Raw genomic sequence first — 26705 nt, forward strand, 5'->3', positions numbered from 1 at the left:
CCAGAAGCACAGAAGCTCCAGATTCTGTACACGTGGCTGAGCTACGATGTCTTTCCCCTCATCCAGGACGTGCCTACCTATGCAGAGGCCATGGCGCTACTGAAGGAGAACTACGCTCAGCAGACCAACAAGATCTACACCAGGCGCCTCCTGTCCATGTGGCACCAACTTCCCGATGAGTCTGTGGAAGATTTCTGGCGTGTCCTGCTCGCCCTGGTGAGAGACTGTGATTGCCACGCCGTTTCGGCCGCTGAACATTCTAACTTGCTAATGAGTGATACGTTCAGTACGGGCATAGGGTCGGCCTACATCCACCAGTGCCTTTTAGAAGGGGCTACACTTGACCTCGCGGCGACCAAGAAACTAGCGCTCTCGCTCATAGTTGCCTCATGCAACGTACAGGCGTATGCCCCCGACCGCACGGCTCAACCCTCCTGGGCATCGTGGACCCCGCCAGCAGCCACCCCATTGTGGACCCCATCAGCGACCGCCCCCAGCCAACCCCACGCCTGCACCACGCGACAGCCAACCAACCCCGGGGGACCCAAGTGCTACTTCTGCGGACAGACAAAACACCCGCAGCAGTGCTGACTGGCGCGGAGCGCACTCTGCAAGGCCTGCGGCAAGAAAGGACATTTTGCTGCAATGTGCCAGGCCCGCTCAATCACCACTATTGTCCCTGCACCCCCGCCTCAGACTACGTGCAGCCCATGGGCGCTGCCATCTTGCTCCCCTCACAACCAATGGGTGGAGCCATCTTGCCTGCCCCAGGACACGTGCGGCCCGAGGGTGCCGCCACCTTGCCTGCCTCAGGACCACTGCTCGTCGGGCACCTCATCGGGCCGCTCATCGCCTGCAACCGCCGATGACCAGCCGCGTCTCGCCTCCGTCATGATCGACCAGTTCCGACCGCACAACCTCGCAACCGCGTCGACAAAGGTGATGGTCGACGGGCATGAGATATCCTGCCTTCTGGACTCCGGGAGCACTGAGAGCTTCATCCACCCCGATACGGCAAGGCGCTGCTCCCTCGCGGTACACCCCATTAACCCCGGTGATCCGGGGATACTGCATCGTCACCCTCACCATCAAGGGCGTAGAGTTCACCGGCTTCTGGCTCTACGTCCTCCCCAACCTCTGCGTTGCCTTGCTACTCGGCCTGGACTTCCAGTGCAACCTCCATAGCCTAACGCTGAAATTCGGCGGGCCCCTACCGCCCCTTACTGTATGCGGCCCCACGACCCTTAAGGTCGACCCGCCTACTCTGTTTGCAAACCTCACCCCGGATTGTAAACCCGTTGCCACCAGGAGCAGATTGTACAGCACCCAGGACAGGACTTTCATCAGGTTTGAGGTCCAGCGGCTGCTGCGGGAAGGTATCATCGAGGCCAGCAACAGCCCCTGGAGAGTCCAAGTGATTGTGGAGAAAACGGGGGAGAAAAACAGGGTGGTCGTTGACTACAGTTGGACCATCAATCGGTACACGCAGCTCGACGCGTACCCCCTCCCACGCATATCTGATATGGTCAATTAGATTGCACAGTACCGGGTCTTCTCGACAGTGGACCTGAAATCTGCCTACCACCAGCCCCCCATTTGCAAAGCGGACCACCCGTACACCGCGTTTGAAGCGGACGGCCGCCTTTACCATTTCCTTAGGGTTCCCTTTGGCTTCACTAATGGGGTCTCGGTCTTCCAACGGGAGATGGACCGAATGGTTGACAGGTACGGACTGCGGGCCACTTTCCCGTTCCTGGATAACATCACCATCTGTGGCCATGACCTGCAGGACCACAACGCTAACCTTTCCAAATTTCTCCACCCTGCCAAACTCCTCAACCTAACCTACAACAAGGAGAAGTGTGTGTTCAGCACAAACCGATTAGCCATCCTCGGCTATGTGGTTCAGAACGGAGTTCTAGGGCCCGACCCCAATCGCATGCGCCCCCTCATGGATCTCCCCCTTCCCCACTGCCCGAAGGCCCTCAAACGATGACTGGGGTTCTTTTCGTACTACGCCCAGTGGGTCCCTAACTATGCGGACAAGGTCCGCCCACTCATCCAGTCCACCGGTTTCCCACTGACGGCCGAGGCTCACCAGGCCTTCAACTGTATCAAGGCCGACATCGCCAAGGCGATGCACGCGGTCAACGAGACGCTCTTCTTCCAAGTCAAGAGCGATGCATCAGACATCGCTCTGGCCGCCACCCTCAACCAGGCAGGCAGGCCCATGGCATTCTTTTCCCACATCCTCCATGCCTCCGAAATTCTGCACTCCTCCGTCGAAAAGGAGGCCCAAGCTATCGTTGAAACTGTGTGGCACTGGAGGCATTGCCTGGCCGGCAGAAGATTCACTCTCCTCGCAGACCAACGGTCGGTTGCCTTCATGTTTAACAACACACAGCGGGGTAAGATCAAAAATGATAAGATCTTGCAGTGGAGGATCGAGCTCTCCACCTTTAATGACAAGATTTTGTATCGCCCCGGTAAGCTCAACGAGCCCCCCGATGCCCTGTCCCGAGGTACATGCGCCAGCGCACAAGTGGACCGACTCCGGACCATGCACGACGACCTCTGTCACCCAGGGGTCACCTGCTTTTATCATTTCATTAAGGCCCGCAATCTGCCCTACCCCATCGAGGAAGTCAGGGCAGTCACCAGAGACTGCCAGGTCTGCGCGGAGTGTAAACCGCACTTCTACCTGCCAGACCGTGCGTGCCTGGTGAAGGCCTCCCGCCCCTTTGAAATCCTCAGCGTGGACTTCAAAGGGCCCCGCCCCTCCACCGACCGCAACACGTATTTTCTCAAATCACCCCAAAAATATGTTTCGGGCTTGTTAAAGATCAGTCATATGAAGCAGTTCTAGCAGAATTTCAGAGGAGTGGATACAAACAGAACTTATTCTCTGAACAAAGAGACACATTCTCTTAGCGTCACTGCAGAATCGATAGAAATGAAAGATAAAGAAGAAATCCCAACATTAGTGCCATGTACGTTGTGGTAATACCAGGTATTGCAGTACCTGAGAGGTGAATGCCCATTGGCTAGACCTAGGAGTCTACCATTGGCCAACGTACGTAGCTCCTCCCTGAGAGGCAGGGTATAGGAACCAATGCCGTCCCAGCAGCCTTCACTTTCTGTATCGAAGCTGCTGGGTACAGTTCTGGCTGATTAAAGCCGATTAGTATGACTCTCCTTGTCTCACGAGTAATTGATTGTGCATCATACGTCCTTTCATGAAGCCACTGGGAAATCATTGCATTCTCAGGCTGTGCCTGCAGATACTTCTGCAGTGCTATTTTATAACATTGAACTGCTCTTATGCTTGACTGTTGATTGTTACTTGACTGCTCTTATGCTTCTCAACGCATGTCACTATTAGAAGCCATCTATTCACAAAGTTCACAAATTCTCTGAAAGCACAACAGGCCATCTTTGAATGACATCTCTAACTATTCTCATGATATGGATTTATATATGTATATATTTGGTTTCTGAACCCAAAGTAGCTATAATGGCATTGATGAGACATGATCCTGCTGATCTGGCTATGCTCTTCATTACTGTGGTTGCTTGTATTTCTGCTCAATCTCACACTGCAGTTGATTTTATCCAACCTTTTCTCTACTATGGCTATTGTGCCAAGTCGTTTCCCAACAAGGCCCATGTATTGCAGCATCTGCGCCCCTGAACTCTGACCCACTTTCCCTACCCGCCCACACCCCCCCACACCCCCCCCCCCGCCCCGCCCACCCATAGAACAAGAAGCCAGATGATTTTCCACATGTGACTCTGCAGGCCTGCAACAAAGGAGCAGCTCGATGCTGCGACTCACTGGTAACATTTAGATAGGACCAGAATCTGGACATCCTGACTGTGGCTATGGACACACCACCCACTTGGCATTCATTTAGAGTCAATGTTGAAAATCTCCCTCATTATCCAGATCTTCATGTCCAGCGTACATTTGTGAACAACGTTAATCTTTCTCTCCTTAGTTCATCCTTAGTTCATTCTTAACGCCGTGACAAACGTTTGATTGTGAATCTGAACCTAAGCTGCTTCAACTAATGCCCACATTTTAGAATTTCTAAACGCACATGAGGAATCTTAAGAAATCCTAAAAATCCCAAATTGCATTCAAACCTGTATTGATATCACAGAACAGTGCGGCATAGAGGGAGGCCATTTAGTCCATAAAGTCTACACCAGCTCTTTTGAAGAGCAATCTGGTTACTTCCACTCCCACGCTCTTTCCCAATATCTCTCCAATTTGTTTATCTTTCAGATATTTATCCTGGAAAGATACTTTGAAATTTTAACCACCACACTCTCAGGCTGTGCATTCCAAATCCTAACCGCTTATTGGGTACAAATGGTTTTGCCTCATGTCATCTCTGATTCTTCTGCCAATCATCTTAAATCTGTGCCTTCCAGTTATCAACTTTTCAGCCACTGGAAACAGATTTTCTTTACTCATTCTATCAACAACTGGGGGAGCATAGCACTACACTCAATAACTGGCAAGGTCTTCAGTGCTCCTGAACAGATTGAAAGCAGAAATAGACAGTACTCTTCGCCAAGAACAGGCAGGTTTCTGGGGTGGCAGATCAATGGGCAAGCAGATCTTTATCTCAGGAATATCATAGAACCGAGTTGAGTATCAGAAGCCAATTGTTATCAACTTCTTTGATTCCAAGAAGCCTTCCTTTGCAACCATCATTCTGGTGCATGGCTAGGTAGTACGGCATTCTGGGCTTGTATATTAACATCGGACTCCAGCTGCTGCGTCAAGACCAGCATGCGCACCACAGACTCCTTCAACATCATCAAAGGAGTAAGGACAGGCTGCAGACTTTGGCATCCCATGGCAACACCACCTATTGACTGGCCTAGATTTTGCAGCTGAGAAGAATCAGCACCAGTCTTTCAGCAGCTCCTTATAGCCTGGGTACCCACCCCTCCACAGATTCTGCCTGACTTGCTGAGCTTTATCAGTATTTTCTGTTTTTATTGCCTTTATAAGATCCTGGCTTCAATTTGAGAGACAGCATGACATGAACATCGCTTATTGTCACAAGTAGGCTTCAAATGAAGTTACTGTGAAAAGCCCCTAGTCGCTACATTCCGGCGCCTGTTCGGGGAGGCTGTTACGGGAATCGAACCGTGCTGCTGGCCTGCCTTGGTCTGCTTTCAAAGCCAGCGATTTAGCCCTGTGCTAAACAGCCCCATCATCAACGAAGCATCACCATCAACGGACTGCTCAGAATCTCCTGCAGGGCCTCATGACAGAGAGATGACTAAGACTGGCAGGACACATTTTTCCTACCAGACATTCCAGAGCATTAGTAGAATGGACAACATTAGATGTAAAATTATGGCAGGGCCAGCCAAAGGAAAACTGTCAAAATACATTTAAGAAGAACCTTCAGAGGCAGCACAGTGCCGCAGTGGTTAGCACTCTGCCTCATGGCGGCGAGGACCCGGTTTTGATCCCGGCCCCGGATCACTGTCGGTGTGGAGTTTTCACATTCTCCCCGGGACTGTGTGGGTCCCACCCCCACAATCCTAAAAGTTGTGCAGGGTAGGTGAAGTGGCCAGGCTACATTTCTCCTTAATTGGAAAATAAAGAATTGGGTCCTCTAAATTTATTTATAAAAATTTTAAAACTGAAGAACCTTCAAGAGTGCTTAACCATGTGGACAGAAGCGAAAGAAATTGCAATGGACTGGGGCAGATGGCTGAGTCTTTCTGCTACTGTCTTGTATGGGATTGGAGGAAAGATCTCTAATCATTCTTCCTCCCGAACTATATCACCTCATGCTTTCCTGCATTGAATTTAAAATACCACGGGTGGGATTCTCCCTCGGCCGACACTGGAAGTAGGAAATGCGATTGGGCGGAGACGGGCGTGTGAGACAGAAGCCGGAGCGATGGGCACATTCTCTCTTAACTTGCCACTTGTCAGCCCAAAACTCGATATTGTCCGGGTCTTGCTGCATTTGGACATGAACTGCTACATTATCTGAGGAATCATGAATGGCGCTGAACATTGGGCACATCACCAACAATCTGAACAGTGGACATATCACCAACAATCTGTCCTGATCCACCCACATCGACGTGACCACCAAGAAAGCACAACAGCACCTATACTTCCTCAGGAAACTAAGGAAATTCGGCATGTCCACATTAACCCTTACCAACTTTTACAGATGCACCATAGAAAGCATCCTATCTGGCTGCATCACAGCCTGGTATGGCAATTGCTCAGCCCAAGATCATAAGAAACTACAGAGAGTCGTGAAAACAGCCCTGTCCATCACCACCTCTCATCCATTGACTCTGTCTATCCCTCCCGCTGCCTTGGGAAAGCGGGCAGTATTATCAAAGCCCCCTCACACCCGGCTTACTCACTCTTCCAACTTCTTCCATCGGGCAGGAGATACAAAAGTCTGAGAACACATACGAACAGATTCAAAAACAGCTTCTTCCCCGCTGTTACCAGACTCCTGAATGACCCTCTTACGAACTGATCTGATCTCTTCACACATCTTCTCTACTGAGTAGTACTGCACTCCGTATGCTCACCCGTTGCCTGTGTCTATGTATTTACATTGTGTATTTATGCATGTCCTATGTTCTTCTTTCATGTATGGAATGATCTGTCTGGACTGTGTGCAGAACAATAAGTTTCACTGTACCTTGGTACATGTGACAATAAAAAAAAACATTGTGCAATCACCTGCCAACATCCCCCTTTCTGACCTCATGGAAGGAACAGGGCAGCACGGTAGCATGGTGGTTAGCACGATTGCTTCACAGCTCCAGGGTCCCAGGTTCGATTCCCGGCTTGGGTCACTGTCTGCGGAGTCTGCACGTTCTCCCCGTGTGTGCGTGGGTTTCCTCCGGTTGCTCCGGTTTCCTCCCACAGTCCAAAGATGTGCAGGTTAGGTGGATTGGCCATGCTAAATTGCCTTTCGTGTCCAAAATTGCCCTTAGTGTTGGGTGGGGTTACTGGGTTATGGGGTTTGGGGATAGGATGGAGGTGTGGGCTTGGGTAGGACGCTCTTTCCAAGAGCCGGTGCAGACTTGATGGGCCAAATGGCCTCCTTCTGCACTGTAACTTCTATGAAATTCTATGAAAGTCAATAATGAAGCAGCTGAAGATTTTTGGGCTCAGGACACTATCCTGAGGAACTCCTGCAGTGATGTCTTGAAGCTGAGTTGATTAACCTCCAACCACCACAAACATCCTTATTTGTGGCAGGTATGACTCCACATTGCCTGGTAGATGCCAGTGTTGTTGGAACAGCTTGGCTAGGGGTGTAGCAAGTTCTGGAGCACAAATTGCCAGTACTATTACCGGAATATTGTCCGGGCCCATAGGTTTTACAGTATCCAGTGACTTCAGCCAGTTCTTGAAATCACGTGGGGTAACTCAAATTGGCAGATGACCGACATCTGTGATGCTGGGGATCTCCAGAAGAGGAGGATGGATCATCCATTCGGCACCTTTAGCTGAAGATTGTTGCAAATGCTTCAGCCTTATCTCTGTCTATTACTTGTTGCTTATGCTTTGTGGCACATAAGTAGGCCTGTGTTGTAGCTTCACCAGGTTGACACCTTTTCTTTAGGTGTGGCTGATGTTGCTCCTGGCTTCACTGCTCATTGCTCCTGCACCCTTCACTGATCTTGTGTTGATCCATGGCTTGGTACTAATGGTAGAGAGGGGGATATGCCAGGCCATGAGGTTACAGATTATGGTTGAGAACAATTCTGCTGCTACTGATGACCCACGTCGCCTCATAAATGCCCAGTCTTGAGTTCCTAGATCTGTTCAAAATCTATCCCATTTAGCACGGCGGTAGTGCCACACAACATGATAGAGCATTTCCTCTGTGGTGATATACATCACTGTAACTACACAAAGAGTTAATGTACAACCACTACACCTAGCTAGGAACTAGAGGGAACACCAGAGACATGACACACAGACAGTCAACCAATAGGCCAATAAGATAGGACACGACCAATGGGGAGTCACGATACACACAGAGGTGACACTACCACAGGAGGGCATTACACCAACCCATATAAAAGGACACATCACACATGCTCAGTCTCTTTCCAGTGGAGGCTCTCAGTGTGTACAGACACAAGGTTGATTGAACATCACACACACCACGTGGATTGTAGCAGACTGGTTCATCGGTATGAGTAGCTATAGCAGGATTAACAGTCGCGTTGAATCCAAGTAGGAGAATTGTTAATAGTTTAATAAATGTGTTAAAGCTATCTCCAAGTCTGAACCTTCCTTTGTCAGAGTGCACATCAAGGAAGCAGCTTATGTGACGTCAAGAGCATAACAAAACATCCTCATTGTGAAGATGGGACTTTGTGTCCACAAGGACGATGCAGTGGTCACTTCTACCGATACAGTCATGGACAGATGCACATGTGGTAGGCAGATTGGGGTGGATGAGGTCTAGTATGTGATTCCCTCTTGTTGGTTCCCTCAGCACCTGCCGCAGTCTCAGTCTAGCAGTTATGTCCTTTAGCATCCGGGCAGCTCAGTCTGTGGTGGGATTACCAAGCCACCCTAAGCTATGGATATTTAAGTCCCCCACCCAGTGTACATTCTGTGCCATTGCGACCCTCAGTGTTTCCTCCAAGTAGTGTTCAATGTGGGGGAGTACTGATTTTATCAGCTGAGGGAGAAGCTGCATGTGGTAATCAGCAGGAGATTTCCTTGTCCATGTTTGACCTGGTGTCATGAGACTTCATGGGGTACAGAGTCGGTGTTAAGGGCTCCCAGCGCAACTCCTCCTGAGTGTATACCATTGTGCAGCCACGTCTGATGGATCTGTCCTACCGGTGAGACAGGAGATATCCAGGAATGGTGATAGTTGTGTCTGGAACAGTATCTGTAAGTTATGATTCCATGAGTATGACTCTTTCAGTCTTGCTTGTCGAGTCTGTGGGAGAGCTCTCCCAATCTTGTCAGGAGCCCCCAGATGTTAGGAAGGAAGACTTTGCTGAGTTTGCCATTGTCATTTCCGGTGCCTAGATCGATGCCAGATTTCTCATCCGGTTTCATTCCTTTGTGATTTCTTTGTAGCAGTTGAATACAACTGAGTAGCTTGCTAGGCCATTTCAGAGGACATTTAACAATCAACCAAATTGCTCTGGGTCTGGAGTCAAATGTAGACCAGACCAGGTAAGGACATCAGGTTTCCTTCACTAAAGGACATTAGGGAACATGGTTTTTTAGGACAATTAGCAATGGTTTTATGGACCCCAGAGAATTATCCGAGGTCCTTGGATTACTAGTTCTACGACAATACCATTGCACCGCCACCTATCCGTAATACCATTTATATAGGGTATATTTTTGTCTGCAATGAGAATGAATTACACATGAGGCATGACTTTCTTAAATCTATTTCATACATAATTCCTATATCAGTCACTGTCAAAGCACAATTTTAAATATATCCAAGTGATTCAAATAAATTGAACATTATTTGCTAAATGCTGAGATGGGAAAATAAAGTGAAACCATTCTTTCTGAGAATAAATTATGTGTTATGACAGATGGGATGAAGGTCTGGTCCCTCGGATGGCTGTTAACGGTTAGTTTCAGCCAGTTCCCTATTGACATGAGTTGGAAGCAGAAAACTGCCTGTCAATAGTCACTAATTAGTACTAATTGGGTAATTTTACTCAGAAAGATATTAGGATAGAAGGGGAGAGAAATGGAGGTTTTACATTTGAATAAAATGGGGGTGCTGAGCTTGGAGTTAAGGCACATAGTTGGAATAATTGAAAAACTTGTCTATGCTCTATTTAACCTATGCTAACTCATGGCAACAGATGATCCTGCACACATCTCATTGCCCTTTAAAGCTCCTATGCTGACTTGCTGCCAATGTTTGACCCCCGCTCCTACCCCTATGGCAACACTGGCAACACATGGCAACCCCCACACCACTCTCCACACTTTCGCTTACACACTCCATTCCCGTTCACCCAATATCCACCATGGGCAGACATCAGGACCCATGCTCAAATGAAATAAAATAAAGTTTGAAGTATCTATTACTTACTTAAGTACAGTCTCATTGATTGATAAAAGCCATTTAAATCCCTTTAAGTACTTAATCCCTTATAAAAGAAAAAAAATTCCTTCAGGTATTTAATCCCTTATAAAAAAACAATTTGCATGTTCATAGCTCCACATCAAAGACAGTTAATCCCTTTATAACCTCATGCAGCTGCAATCAAACTGTGAAGTTACAGGTCCCCCAACTATGATAATAAAGCTTGTGAAAGAATTCAACAGCATTAATCCTATAATAATAGGGCTCAGGCTGACATCAACAAACATCTATTGAAATTGCAAGCACTGTTTTTTTTAAATTGAGTATCATAGCAGCATGTTGTTGTTTTTCAAAATTAAAATGGCTGGGGATTTAAATGACTTGTCAGATTAATAGTACCACAGAATTTATCCACCTTGTATGTACATTAATGCCTACTGTTAACGCTCCAAAAGGGTTACCTAAACCTCTACAAACTGGTACATTGACCTCTCAAAATGGGTACCTTAACTTCTCCAAAAGAGTATTCGAGCCAGGGTTTGGATTTTTCTTCAAATGCTTAAAGCCCACGAGCCGTGTTTCAGAAAGCTGGGTGACAAAAATTGTTTCTGAGTGAAGACAGCTGCATTTTTAAATGTGCTGCTGTTACTGTGAACTGTAGATGTGTGAAGTATCTCCCACACAACGTTCCCCTCACCCGACCCTGGCAAAATGCTGGTTGATAGGTTCAGGGATAGGAATTCCGGAGCAGGGCTCCAGTGCCATTTTGGCTATAGCGCAAAAAATTTGTGGTTCAAATCTGATGCCTAGCATCACTTTCTTTGGCTCAAAGTTCTTCTTATCCCTCTGTGAAGTGTTTTGGGGCATTTTCTATGTTAAATGGCCAAATAAATGCAAATTGTTGTTGAGGTGGTAGAGGAAAACCAATGACATGTTGCACAATTGTCTTTGGGGATGGCAAGATTCTGGACTTGGAGGAGCTCAGGAAACAGAGGGGATACAATCATTTGCATACTGATTCCCTGTAGGAAAACTGCACCATAAGCCACTATACTGCCCAGCCCACATGGTGTTCTTTAGATCCCCGGGGAATGGTGGCAAGTTTGCATAATGCCACTTTACAAACAAATTTCTCCCTCTTGGTTTCTTGATTGTTGAACGCAATCCTCATATATAGTATGATCATCATAAATAGCCGGGGGAAATTTAAAGCATATGAAGAGGTGGGAATGTAAGCTGTGAGGAAGACACAAAGAGGCTGCAAAGAAATACAGAATGGTTAATTAAGTGGACACATTATAGCAGGTTGGGTATAATATGGTAAGTGTGAGTTCATTCATTTTGGTGATAAGGTTAGGAAAGCGGATTATTTTTTAAATGATGATGTTCAGAGGGACTTGGATGTACTTGGATGTATTTGTACAAGGAGCATAAAATTAGCATGCAGATACAGCGTGCAGTTAAGGAATTCAAAAGACATGTTGGCCTTTATTACAAGGGGGATTGGTACACAAGAAGGACGTTTTGCTCCAGTTGTACAGGGCTTTGTTGAAATCACAGTTTTTGTCTCCGTATTTAAGGAAGAATATGATTGCATTTTGGAGGCAGTGTTCTGAGGGTTTACTAGATTACTTCCTAAGAGTGTTATCGAAGGATTATAGAATGAGTAAATTGAACCTGCATTCTCTGGAGTTTAGAAGAATAAGAACTTATTGAAAGATTCTGCAGGGGCTTGACAGAGTAGACCTTGACAGGTTGTTTCCACTGACTTGGGAAATCTCAAACACTGGAGCACAGTCTCAGAATAAGGGGGTCAATCATTTAGGACTGATATTAGGAGAAATTTCTTCACTCAAAGGTTTGTGACTCTTTGGAACTCTCCATCCCAGAAGGCTGTGGATGCTCCTTTGTTTAATATACTTAAGGCTGAGATAGGCAGATATTTGGCCTCTTGGGGAATGAGAAAATGTGGGGAGCAGCAGGAAAATAGAATTGAGGCAGATCTGCCATGATCATATTGAATGGCACAGCAGGTTCAAAGGGCCATATGGTCTACTCCTGCTCATATGTCCAATGTTTTTCTGTTCTTATAAGATCTTACACAATGACTCCGTGTGCTGGAGCCTCCTTGGTACACCAAAGAGTCAGATTTGTAAGCATAGATTTCAATTCATGGATGGATTTGGCTCTATGGACAGCTGGGCGGAGAATGTCTCTGGCAGTATCCACCCTGCCCTTCTGCCTATTAGTACAGCCCTGACCCTTGTTACCTATTGCAGCAAGGGCCCTTCTCTCTGCCAGCTACATGTCACCCAGACTGACCATGTGCAGCTGAGGGCTACAGAGGAATGGTTCAGTCATAATAAGCTGGAAGGAACCAAATTACAGACATTTAGCATGTTCCAATAAAAGACAGAAAGTTCCAGTGGCGATACTGAATTTTATCTTTGACAATCCAATCTATCCGGTACATTGAGATGAGCTGATGTGCCCACGCTGGCTTACAGCCCAAAGCACTGATCATCCATTTCAATATCTCATGCTCTTCTCCTCATTGGACATCTATTCACTCTCTCCACTACCTTACCACCACTACACTAGCTGTGATTAATGCCATGTGGGCTGGAAGGCAAGTATGAGCAAATTAGTGTATTCATCTTGCATTGATAATTAACGGTCCAGAAAAAACAGTATGGTCGGGTCAGTGCATTGGTGCATATTAATTTAGTTTGCTCCCTGAAGGAATTCGGGAGCATGGGCAAAAATGTGTTGATGCACTAAATTATTATACATAACATTCACTGAGTATTAGCTTTAGCACAAAGAGAAATTCCCCCGCTAGTCACTAAACTGAGTTTCCATCAAGACTAAGGGAGAGGTTTGCTGTAATTAAATGTCAGCAATAAGGGTTTGTAAAATTAGGTCCCACTGACTCTGTAGATTCTGAAACAAGTCTCCATAATCAAAACAATATTCTTCCATGGAATTTGGATATAAGAAGGGAATGGTCCAGTACCTGAAAACATGAGACAAGAAAGAGACCTCAGGTCATGAGAACTGACTCATGACTAGAAACAACTTTGATCTGAACCAGATTTTTTTTAAATCACAGGTATTTAAACAATAAATAGGTTGAATAAAACTATCCGTATTCAGAACAGTTACTTTCAGTCTGATAACAGGTTTAAAACAGGATTTATATATATTTTTTAAATAAATGGAAAGCAAATGGTTGGATTGAACCAGCCATTTGAATTTTATTACACTGTGGGGCATTAAATAATTTTTTCTGTGAACATTCGATAGGTTTTTAATTGATGTCACAGTTATAATAATTCTTTTCTATTATTTCAATGATATTTATCATAAAAGGGATTGCTGCTAGCAAAGCAGTAAACATAAAGTATATGCTTTTTGGTAATCTGTCACTATAGCCATAACTAAACTATGTATGTTGTGGAAAGGGCTTACTTTCACCTTCCTGGATAGAATGAAAATATATGTGATTCTACTTGCAGCTTATAAGTCTATATATAGTCCGACCCACCATGTCAGCTTGATAGAAGTCAGGCTCAATCTTTTCAGTGAGATTATTTTAAAGTTGTTGTAAAACCATGCTTTATATCAAAAAATGATATTTTAATTAGCTGGCTGGAAGTCCCAAATTGTAAGTTTTAAAAAGATGAAAGCCACATTGGGATCGGAGTCAAAGCTGCATGTACATTTATACTGTGTCTACCTTCTGCATTCCAATATCAATGAAACGGATTGTCTTCAAAACCATACTAAGAACAATAGCCTTGGAGGAGTATGAGTGGAGGTCATCTCCTATCCAATTAGCAAAGCATCAAGTCAACCATCTAGATACTCAATCTGCTAGAGGCAAATAATTAGACAATCACTTGGATTCTGGGACCCTAGATAAGAGAGGAATAATCAACCATGATTTAATCAAGTTATAATTAAAATACAACAACCACGACCACATTTGAGAGAGCGTCATGTGACAGGCCAACCTTTGTGGTGTTTAAGCAACTGTTTATTTTCTGCAGAAGAGGACAATCAAACGAGACACTGAAGGAGCAAATCCCTGAGTGGGTTCTCTCCCTCTCTCCCTCCATCCAACATTCAAGTTTCAAACCCTATCTGCTGCTTGTTTAATCTCCATGTGCCACTAACAGAGATATTTAAAGAAAAACTCAACCACTCCCCCCAGCTCCTATCTTTAGAAGAACTGATAAATTGTCTACATCTTTGAACTGCCTCAAAGCCTATCCCAGAACCACCACTAAATTAAGCCTAAAGCCTGCCAAGTTACCAACCTTCAAGAATTATATACCCCTTAAATTTCATCGAACATTAAGTTGCTTAATCTATACTCGCACGCTGTAATTTATTTATTTGTGTTAAATTTGAGTGTGTTTGTGTGAAAATTGGAGCATTGTTATATTTCTTAGAATGTGTTAAGGAGAATAGAAATTATCCTCTTTTCCTTTATAAAACATCAAGAATATCTGTTTGATCTTGCCTTTTATGGTCACTGGTAAGTGCTCACGGAATTAACATAATAACCATTTTTTAAAAACCTGTTACGGTAAAACGAGGACAGGCAACACCTCGTCATCTGGTCGTAACAAAGTGCATAATGTTCTGGCAGATTCCTCTGAGGGCTCCGAGTTTGGAAAGGGGAAGCTAATGTGAAAGTAGCAGGAGATCCCTACCTGGAGCAGAGATGAAGAATATGCAGAGCTGGTGTAGGCAGGCAAAGGTCAGGCTGCCCTTGCTCATCCTCAGTCTTCTGAGTAACTTAGTTTCAGAAAATCTTATTGAGCGGGGGGGGGGGACAGGTTTACTTTGCAGGGCATGGTGAGGTCATTGTTTCTTTCTGTAACACCTAATGGAATTTCCTAGCCCTATAAATCAAAGCTTTATAATTACCTGATGGAATTTTTTCTGTCTTTAGTCCTGTTTCTATATAATCAATAAGCCACAGTGTCTTCCTGCTCAGCTCCAAAGAAAATTACACTTAATTCATTTTGGTGTAATAGAACCCCAGACTATATAAACATTTGAGACTCCATTGTTGAACAGAGCAGGTTCGAATTGGAAATGTTTGGGAGACGAAATGGCAGGAGAGGCAGGGGCATAGTGGAATTGTTGCTGGACTGGTAATCCAGAGACCAAGAAAATGATCTGGGGTCTGGGTTCAAATCCCACCACTGCAGGTGGTGAAATATAAATTCAATAAAAATCTGGAATTAAAAGTCTAATGATGATCATGAAACCATTGTCTCATTGTGGGCTCCAGACCCACACCAATGTGGTTGACTCTGAAATATCCTAGCAAGCCACTCAGTTGTATTCAACCGATACGAAAACACAAAAAAGGAATGAAACCGGACGGACCACCCGGCATCGACCCAGGCACTGGAAGCAATAACAGCAAGCACAGCCCTGTCAACTCTGCAAAGTCCTCCTTACTAACATCTGGGGGCTTGTGCCAAAGTTGGAAGAGTTTGCTCACAGACGAGTCAAGCCAACAGCCTGACTATACCTTACACACAATTTCCCAGACACCACTATCACCATTCCTGGGTCTATCCTGTCTCACCAGCAGGAAAGACCCAGTAAATGTGGCAGCACAATGGTATACAGTCGGAGGGGCGTTGCCCTGGGAGTCCTCAACATTGACTCTGGATCCTATGCCTTCAGGTTAAACATGGGCAACCCCCTGCTGATTGCCACGTACCAGCCACCATCAGCTGATGAATCAGTACTCCTCCATGTTGAACACTACTTGGAGGAAGAACTGAGGATGGCTGCGGATGCTGAAAATCTGAAACAAAACCAGGAAGTGCTGGAAAACACAGCAGGTCTGGCAGCATTGGAACAGAAGCGAACATTTTGAATCCAAAGTTGAGTCATACCGAACAGGCGCCGGAATGTGGCGACTAGGGGCTTTTCACAGTAACTTAATTGAAACCTACTTGAGACAATAAGCGATTTTCATTTTATTTTTCATATTAGACTTGAAACGTTAACTCTGTTTCTCACTCCATAGAGGGTGCAAGCCCTGCTGAGATTTTCCAGTACTTCTTGGTTTTATTTCTGATGTATGTATGGTTTAGTTATGGCAGAAACCTCTGACTTGCTGGCTGAAACTTCTGAAATAATTCCTTTAATCCATAAAATATGGAACGAAACGCTGCCCGATCAGCATTAACTTCTTTAAAGAGTGCTAATAACGTCCATTCTATTTGGGGACGCTACTTGTTCCGATTAAGTGAGCACAATGTAAATTCCTTCAATGCCACTGAGGATACACAGTTACTTGTTCACACACCTTCACTTATTGTTACTTATCTGCAGCTGCTTATCATCTGAAGAAAAAATGTGTCTTTGTTTGAAATTTCATTTAGCTGCACCCTACTAAAACACTCCTTTAAATGGTATATTGTCTTATAAGCAAATAGAAATTTATAACAGTACTCATCTGTCTTTGGCACCATTGATATTCATTCTTGTTTACAAAGTAATTTAGCTGTGAAATCAATTTATCGGAGAGTTTGGAGGTTTTTAACTCAATTTACATAGTGTCATCGCAAGAACCTCCCATGAGACAGGACTGCAAGGCATCAGTCAGGCAGCTCAGTAGATGCAGGTGGATGTACAGATAATGGTTACGAGGCTGAGATGCACTGAAGGTGCCTGTAAGCTTTTTATTAATGATTCATGTGTAATTCTTTCCTCCTGTGAAGTTGGTGAAGAAGCTCCATTCATCTTTATATTTATTTCTCATGCTTTCCCTGAGTCTTTCTTTATTCCCTTTTCATTTACTCTTTTTATAATAGTGTGGCATTGGAATATTGTTAATAGCAAAATTAAATAATGCTCTCTCATGGATGAAATAGATATTCCTGATCAGTTAGGTTTGGTGTAATGAGATATAATGTCCTCCAGCAAACACGGCCACAAGAGATTTTACAGTGCTCCACTTTTTGGCTATTTTCGGTACTGAGCAAGTGCCACATCAGGACTCCTTTATAAAAGGTTGATGAAAACTGGGCAGCAGAGAAGATCAACTATTTGGCCATTGGAGTTCACTTCACCATTTTCATCCAGTTTACAATGGTTTTCAATCAGCTGATCACTTGCATATGTGTGGTTGTCAACCAGTTGAGCAATTGAAGTGGCAACTGGACATGTGTGCTAATGAAGAGGTAAACTCCCAAAATGTCAATAATTTGTCCTTTTTTGCAGACACTGACTGTCCTGGGGCATATTTTCAGCATTTCTTTAGAAGTTGGACCATTCCTTGCATGCATTTGACTTAGTTTTCAACAAATTAAATAAAACTAGATGCTGCAAAGTGCTCTTTCTCAGATGGAAGCTGAGGTCAAATGGTCCTGCGGTGGGGCGGAGCGGGGAGAGGTTGCGTGGGGGCGGAAAGGGTGAGGGGGCGTGGGGGGTGGGGGGGAGTGGGGGGGGGGGGGGGATTCAGGGACTTCACTCTGTCAGTCACAAATAAATCTATGTACAATACCAGTCTACCCTCACACAAAGGTCAAATTGCAAGCAGAAGAACAATGAAAATAAATGTTAAACTTCTTGAAAGCATTATTGCAAGACATCCTGCGATCATCATTAAATCAGTAAAACCTGTCCTCGTTCCCCAACAAATGAGTGAAAATGGAATACGTGTTTATACATGTAAAAATAACAGTGCTGATTTTAATTGGGAGCTAGAATTGAGTAGGTGGGACTGTTGCTGAACCACACCCTTGACCTTGGCACCTAAGCACCTTGGCATCTGATTGTAACCTTAATCCCACATTCCTGCCTATCCCTGATAATCTTTTACCCCCTTGTTAATCAAGAATCTATCTAGCTCTGCCTTCAAAATATTCAAACTTTGTGCTTCCACTGACTTCTCCGGAAATAGGTTCCATAGACTCCCGACCCTCTGAACAAAAAACTTCCTGTCATCACTGTCTTAAATCAGCAATCCCATGGGTGGGATTCTCCGACCCCCCCGCCGGGTTGGAGAATCGCCGGGGGTCGGCGTGAATCCCGCCCCCGCCGTCCTCTAAATTCTCCGGGCACCCAAAAATCAGCCCGGCGTGAGTCACGCTGCCCACTTCGGAGAATGGCGGGGTCCGGCGTGACTCAATGGGCCCCGGGGCTGCCCGAATTCTCCGGCCCGCGATGGGCCGAAGTCCTGCCCGTCTTTTGCCGGTCCCGCCGGCATAAATTGGAGTAGGTCCTTACCGGCGGGACCTGGCGGCGCGGGCGGCCTCCGGGGTTCTAGGGGGGGCGTGGGGGATCTGGCCCCGGGAGGTGCCCCCACTGCGGCCTGGCCCGCGGTCGGGGCCCACCAATCCGCGGGCGGTCCTGTGCTGTGGGGGCACTCTATCCTTCTGCACCGGAGTCTGTACCGGTCCGCCATTCCCGGTGCGGAAGCAAAGCCCTCTGCGCATGCGCGGGGATGACGCCGGTGTTCCTGCGCATGCGCCAACTCGCGCCGGCCGGCGTAGGCCCTTCGCCGCCGGTTGGCGTGGCGCCAAGCCCCTTTCCCGCCGGCTGGCGGGGCGCAAACCACTCCGGGGCGGGCCTAGACCCTGAAGGTGCGGAGGATTCCGCACCTTTGGGGCGGCCCGACGCCGAAGTGGTTCACGTCACTCTGTCCCGCTGGGAACCCCCCGCCCCGCCGGGTAGGGGAGAATCCCGCCCCTTATTTCTAAACAGTGACTCCCAGCTCTCGATTCTCCCACAAGAGGAAACATCCTCCCCACATCCACCTTATCAATACCCATCAGGATCTTAAAGGTTTCAATCAAGTCACTTCTTACTTTTCTAAACTCCAGAAGATACAAATCGAGCCTGCCCAATCATAAGGCAACCCATTAATTCCTGGTATTAGTTCAGTAAACCTTTTCTGAACTGCTTTGAATGCTTTGAAGGGCGGCACGGTAGCACAATGGGCAGCACTGCCGCGTCACGGCTCCAGGGTCCCAGGTTCGATTCCCGGCTTGCGTCACTGTCTGTGTGGAGTTTGCATGTTCTCCCCGTGTCTGCTTGGGTTTCCTCCGGGTGCTCCAGTTTCTCCCCACAGTCCAAAGCTGTGCAGGTTAGGTGGATTGGCCATGCTAAATTGCCCTTAGTGCCCAAAGTGGTCGGGTGGTGTTGCTGGGTTACAGGTATGGGGCGGAGGTGTGGGCTTAAATGGGGTGCTCTTTCCAAGGGCCAGTGCAGACTTGATGGGCCGAATAGCCTCTTTCTGCACTGTAAATTCTATGTCTATTTACATCTTTCTTTAAATAAGGAGACCAATAATTTACACAATGGGCGAAATTCTCCCCAAACGGCGCGATGTCCGCCGACTGGCGCCCAAAACGGCGTCAATCAGACGGGCACCGCGCCGCCCCAAAGGTGCGGAATGCTCCGCATCTTTGGGGGCCGAGCCCCAACATTGAGGGGCTAGGCCGATGCCGGAGGGATTTCCGCCCCGCCAACTGGCGGAAACGGCCTTTGTTGCCCCGCCAGCTGGCACGGAAATGACATATCGGGGCGGCGCATGCGCGGGAGCGTCAGCGGCCGCTTTCAGTTTCCCAGCGCATGCGCGGGAGCGTCAGCGGCCGCTGTCAGTTTCCCGCGCATGCGCAGTGGGGAGAGTCTCTTCCGCCTCCGCCATGGTGGAGACCGTGTCGGAGGCGGAAGGGAAAGAGTGCCCCCACGGCACAGGCCCGCCCGCGGATCGGTGGGCCCCGATCGCGGGCCAGGCCACCGTGGGGGCACCCCCCGGGGCCAGATCGCCCTGCGCCCCCCCCCACCCCCCAGGACCCCGGAGCCCGTCCGCGCCGCCTTGTCCCGCCGTTCAAAAGGTGGTTTAATCCACGCCGGCGGGACAGGCAATTTATCGGCGGGATTTCGGCCCATCCGGGCCGGAGAATCCAGCAGGGGGGCCCACCAACCGGCGCGGCGCGATTCCCCCCCCGCCGAATATCCGGTGGTGGAGACTTCGGCAACCGGCGGGGCCGGGATTCACGGCAGCCCCCGGCGATTCTCCAACCCGGCGAGGGGTCGGAGAATGACACCCAATATTCTCGATGTGGTCTCAACAAGGCCCTGTACAAGTGAAGCATAACATCCCTACATTTGTAATCAATTCCTCTCACAAAAGGTAAACAAGTCTTCTAGCCCTAATGGAATGCATCCCTGGATACTAATGGCCAGGGATATAGCAAATGCGCTTGTGGCAATTTACCAAAATTCACTCAGCTCTGGGGCGGTTCCGGCAGATTGGAAAACAGCCAATGTGACGCCGCTTTTTTAAAAAGGAGGTAGGCAAAAGGCGGGTAACGATTGGCCGGTTAGCTTAACTTATGTAGTGGGGAAAATGCTTGAACCTATCATCAAGGTGAAATAGCGAGACATCTGGATAGAAATTGTCCCATTGGGCACATGCAGCATGTGTTCATGAAAGGTAAGTCATGTTTAGCTAATTTATTGGAATTCTTTGAGGACATTACGAATACGTTGGACAGCAGGGAATCGGTGGATGTGGTGTATCTGGATTTCCGGAAGGCATTCGACAAGGTGCCACAGAAAAGGCTATCGCATGGCGTTACAGGTAATGTGTTTGCATGGATAGAAGATTGGTTAACGAAAAGAAAGCAAAGAGTGGGGATAAATGGCCGTTTATCTGGTTGGTGATCAATGGCTAAAGTGGTGTGCCTCAGGGATCAGTTTTGGGCCTGCAATTGTTTACGATTTACATAGATGATTTGCAGTTGAGATCCAAGTGTAATGTGTCAAAGTTTGCAGATGACACTAAGATGAGTGGTGGAGTAAAGTGTGCCACAGGACACTGAAACTCTGCAGAGGGATATAGATCGTTTAAGTGAGTAGGCAAGGGTCCGGCAGATGGAGTACAATATGTGACATCATCCATTTTGGTAGGAATAACAGCAAAATGGACTATTATTTAAATGGTAAAAAGTTGCAGCATGCTGCTGTGCAGAGTGCCCTGGTGTCCTTGTGTATGAATTGCAAACCGTTGGTTTGCAGGTGCAGCAGGTAATTAAGAAGGCAAATGGATTTTTGTCCTTCATTGCTAGAGGGATGGAGTTTAAAAACAGGGAGGTTATGTTGCAATTGTATAAGGTGCTGGTGAGGCCACACCTGGAGTTCTGTGTACTGCTTTTGTCTCCTTGAGAAATGATGTGCTGGCACTGGAGGGGGTGCAGAGGAGATTCACTAGGTTGATTCCAGAGTTGAGAGGATTGGCTTGTGAGAGGAAACTAAAATTTTTATTTGATTTGATTTATTGTCACATGTACCGAAGTACAGTGAAAAGTATTTTTCTGCGGCCGACGGAACGTACACAGTATGTATGTGGTAGGCAAAAAGAATAATCAACACAGTACATTGACAAATGGTACAACGACAAACAGTGATTGGTTACAGTGCGGAACATGGGCCCAAACAAAGCAAATACATGAGCAAGAGCAGCATTGGGCGTCATGAATAGTGGGCAGGATTCTCCCATCCCGCGGCAGAGTGTCCACGCCGTCGTAAATGCAGTCGCGTTTTAGGATGGCGTGAACGGTCCGCTGCCAGGAGTAATTCTGGTCCCTACAGGGGGCCAGCACGGCACTGGAGCAGTTCGCACAAAATGGGCGCCGTGGTATCCACGCATGCGCAGTGGCGCCAGCGTCAGCACGCGCATGTGCGGTGGCCTCCTTCAAAGCACCGGCCCCGACGCAACATGACGCAGGAGTACAGGGGCCGGCGCATAGGAAAAGAGGCCGGGGACAGAGAGGCTGGCCCGCCGATCGGTGCGCCCTGATTGTATCGGAGCCCCCCCACCCCCCCCCCCACCCCCGGCGTTGGTGCCCCCCTCCCACCACAGGCCGCCACCCGACCCTTGCACACAGAATTCCCGCCGGCTGCGAGCAGGTGTGGACGGTGCCAGCGGGTCTCAGCGTTTTAACTGCGGCCGCTTGGCCCATCCCGGGCTGAGAATCGGCGGACCGGCCGCATAGAGTGGCCCGCGACCAGCGCCGCGCCAAAGATGCCGGCGTCGGGGCGGCGTGGCCCGGTCGCGAGGATTCTCCGGCCCGGCCCCAGGCTGAGAGAATCCCGCCCAGTGTTCTTACAGGGAACAGATCAGTCCAAGGTGGAGTCGTTGAGGAGTCTTGTAGCTATGGGGAAGTAGCTGTTCCTATGTTTTGATGTGCAGGTCTTCAGACTTCTGTATCTTCTGCCTGATGGAAGGGTCTGGAAGAAGGCAATGCCTGGGTGGGAGGGGTCTCTGATAATGCTGTCTGCCTTCCTGAGGCAGTGGGAGACTAAGTAGACTGGGACTAGAATCATAGAATCATAAAATCATAGAATCACAGTGCAGAAGGAGGCCATTCAGCCCATTGATTCTGCACCAATCCTCTGAAAGAGCCCCACCCTGTTCCCATAACCCAGTAACCCCACTTAACCCTTTTTTTTGGCTACTAAAGTCAATTTAGGATGGCCAATCCACCTAACCTGCACATCTTTGGACTCTAGGAGGAAGCCGGAGCACCCGGAGGAAACCCATGCAGTCACGGGGAGAAAATGCAAACTCGACCCAGTCACACGAGGCCGGAATTGAGCCCAGGGCCCTGGCGCTATGAGGCAGCAGTGCTAACCACTGTGCCGTCATGCTGCCAATACTCATTGGAATTTACAAGAATGAGGGGGGATAGAACATAGAACATAGAACATAGAAAATACAGCACAGAACAGGCCCTTCGGCCCACGATGTTGTGCCGAACCTTTGTCCTAGATTAATCATAGATTATCATTGAATTTACAGTGCAGAAGGAGGCCATTCGGCCCTTTGAGTCTGCACCAGCTCTTGGAAAGAGCACCCTACCCAAACTCAACACCTTCACCCAACACCAAGGGCAATTTGGACATTAAGGGCAATTTATCATTGGCCAATTCACCTAACCCGCACATCTTTGGATTGTGGGAGGAAACCGGAGCACCCGGAGGAAACCCACGCAGACACTGGGAGGACGTGCAGACACCGCACAGTCAGTGACCCAAGCCGGAATCGAACCTGGGACCCTGGAGCTGTGAAGCAATTGTGCTATCCACAATGCTACCGTGCTGCCCTTGAGAACAAATAAATCTACACTATATCATTTAACCGTAATCCATGTACCTATCCAATAGCTGCTTGAAGGTCCCTAATGTTTCCGACTCAACTACTTCCACAGGCAGTGCATTCCATGCCCCCACTACTCTCTGGGTAAAGAACCTACCTCTGATATCCCTCCTATATCTTCCACCTTTCACCTTAAATTTATGTCCCCTTGTAATGGTTTGTTCCACCCGGGGAAAAAGTCTCTGACTGTCTACTCTATCTATTCCCCTGATCATCTTATAAACCTCTATCAAGTCGCCCCTCATCCTTCTCCGTTCTAATGAGAAAAGGCCTAGCACCCTCAACCTTTCCTCGTAAGACCTACTCTCCATTCCAGGCAACATCCTGGTAAATCTTCTTTGCACCTTTTCCAAAGCTTCCACATCCTTCCTAAAATGAGGCGACCAGAACTGTACACAGTACTCCAAATGTGGCCTTACCAAAGTTTAGTACAGCTGCATCATCACCTCACGGCTCTTAAATTCAATCCCTCTGTTAATGAACGCGAGCACACCATAGGCCTTCTTCACAGCTCTATCCACTTGAGTGGCAACTTTCAAAGATGTATGAACATAGACCCCAAGATCTCTCTGCTCCTCCACATTGCCAAGAACTCTACCGTTAACCCTGTATTCCGCATTCATATTTGTCCTTCCAAAATGGACAACCTCACACTTTTCAGGGTTAAACTCCATCTGCCACTTCTCAGCCCAGCTCTGCATCCTATCTATGTCTCTTTGCAGCCGACAACAGCCCTCCTTACTATCCACAACTCCACCAATCTTCGTATCATCTGCAAATTTACTGACCCACCCTTCAACTCCCTCATCCAAGTCATTAATGAAAATTACAAACAGCAGAGGACCCAGAACTGATCCCTGCGGTACGCCACTAGTAACTGAGATCCAGGCTGAATATTTGCCATCCACCACCACTCTCTGACTTCTATCGGTTAGCCAGTTCGTTATCCAACTGGCCAAATTTCCCACTATCCCATGCCTCCTTACTTTCTGCATAAGCCTACCATGGGGAACTTTATCAAATGCCTTACTAAAATCCATGTACACTACATCCACTGCTTTACCTTCATCCACATGCTTGGTCACCTCCTCAAAGAATTCAATAAGATTTGTAAGGCAAGACCTACCCCTCACAAATCCGTGCTGACTATCCCTAATCAAGCAGTGTCTTTCCAGATGCTCAGAAATCCTATCCTTCAGTACCCTTTCCATTACTTTGCCTACCACCGAAGTAAGACTAACTGGCCTGTAATTCCCAGGGTTATCCCTAGTCCCTTTTTTGAACAGGGGCACGACATTCGCCACTCTCCAATCCCCTGGTACCACCCCTGTTGACAGTGAGGACGAAAAGATCATTGCCAACGGCTCTGCAATTTCATCTCTTGCTTCCCATAGAATCCTTGGATATATCCCGTCAGGCCCGGGGGACTTGTCTATCCTCAAGTTTTTCAAAATGCCCAACACATCTTCCTTCCTAACAAGTATTTCCTCGAGCTTACCAATCTGTTTCACACTGTCCTCTCCAACAATATCGCCCCTCTCATTTGTAAATACAGAAGAAAAGTACTCGTTCAAGACCTCTCCTATCTCTTCAGACTCAATACACAATCTCCCGCTACTGTCCTTGATCGGACCTACCCTCGCTCTAGTCATTCTCATATTTCTTACATACGTGTAAAAGGCCTTGGGGTTTTCCTTGATCCTACCCGCCAAAGATTGTTCATGCCCTCTCTTAGCTCTCCTAATCCCTTTCTTCAGTTCCCTCCTGGCTATCTTGTATCCCTCCAATGCCCTGTCTGAACCTTGTTTCCTCAGCCTTACATAAGTCACCTTTTTCCTCTTAACAAGACATTCAACCTCTCTTGTCAACCATGGTTCCCTCACTCGACCATCTCTTCCCTGCCTGACAGGGACATACATATCAAGGACACGTAGCACCTGTTCCTTGAACAAGTTCCACATTTCATTTGTGTCCTTCCCTGCCAGCCCATGTTCCCAACTTATGCACTTCAATTCTTGTCTGACAACATCGTATTTACCCTTCCCCCAATTGTGTACCTTGCCCTGTTGCACGTACCTATCCCTCTCCATTACTAAAGTGAAAGTCACAGAATTGTGGTCACTATCTCCAAAATGCTCCCCCACTAACAAATCTATCACTTGCCCTGGCTCATTACCCAGTACTAAATCCAATATTGCCCCTCCTCTGTTCGGACAATCTACATACTGCGTTAGAAAAGCTTCCTGGACACACTGCACAAACACCACCCCATCCAAACTATTTGATCTAAAGAGTTTCCACTCAATATTTGGGATCTTACAGAAACATATACAATTATGAAGGGAACAGATAGGATAGAAACAGGGAGGTTGTTTCCACTGGTGGGTGAAACTAAAAATAGGGGCATAGCCTCAAAATAAGGGGAAGCAGGTTTAGGACTGAGTTGAGGAGGAACTTCTTCACCCAAAGGGTTGTGAAAATGTGGAATTCCCTGCCCAGTGACGCAGTTGAGGCTACCTCATTGAATGTTTTTAAGGCAAAAGTAGATAGATTATTGAACAGTAAAGGAAGTAAAGGTTATGGTGAGTGGCCGGGTAAGTGGAGCTGAGTCCACAAAAGATCAGCCATGATCTTGTTGAATGGCGGAGCAGGCTCGAGGGGCCAGGTGGCCAACTCCTGCCTCTCGTTCTTCTGTTCTTGAATGAAAACATTCTATTAACTTTCCTAATTACTTGCTGTACCTGCATGCTAGTCTTGTGTGATTCTTGCAGTAGGATCCCAGAACCATCTGCATCACAGAGCTCTGCAATCTCTCACCATTTAAATAATAAGTTGCCCACCTGAAATGTCAGGAATGCACGAGCTGTTCCTCAGATAGGAGTGGAGTGTTGGACAACAGGAATCACTGACCAAAACCAAAGTCATAGTCAATCACAATAAGGTAAATCAGGGGTAGGGGTTTTCACAAAGGTCTTGTGATCAGGAATAGGAACTAGACAAGAGAAGCCTAAACTTTCCTTTTGTCACATAGTGGATTGGATTGGATTGGATTTGTTTATTGTCACGTGTACCGAGGTACATTGAAAAGTATTTTTCTGCGAGCAGCTCAACAGATCATTAAGTACATGGCAAGAAAAAGGAATAAAAGAAAATACATAATAGGGCACCACAACATATACAATGTAACTACATAAGCACCGGCATCGGATGAAGCATACAGGGTGTAGTGTTAATGAGGTCAGTCCATAAGAGGATCATTTAGGAGTCTGGTAACAGCGGGGAAGAAGCTGTTTTTGAGTCTGTTCGTGCGTGTTCTCAGACTTCTGTATCTCCTGCGTGATGGAAGAAGTTGGAAGAGTGAGTAAGCCGGGTGGAAGGGATCTTTGATTATGCTG

Source organism: Scyliorhinus torazame, chromosome 4, assembly GCF_047496885.1.
Source record: "Scyliorhinus torazame isolate Kashiwa2021f chromosome 4, sScyTor2.1, whole genome shotgun sequence".
Taxonomy (NCBI): domain Eukaryota; kingdom Metazoa; phylum Chordata; class Chondrichthyes; order Carcharhiniformes; family Scyliorhinidae; genus Scyliorhinus; species Scyliorhinus torazame.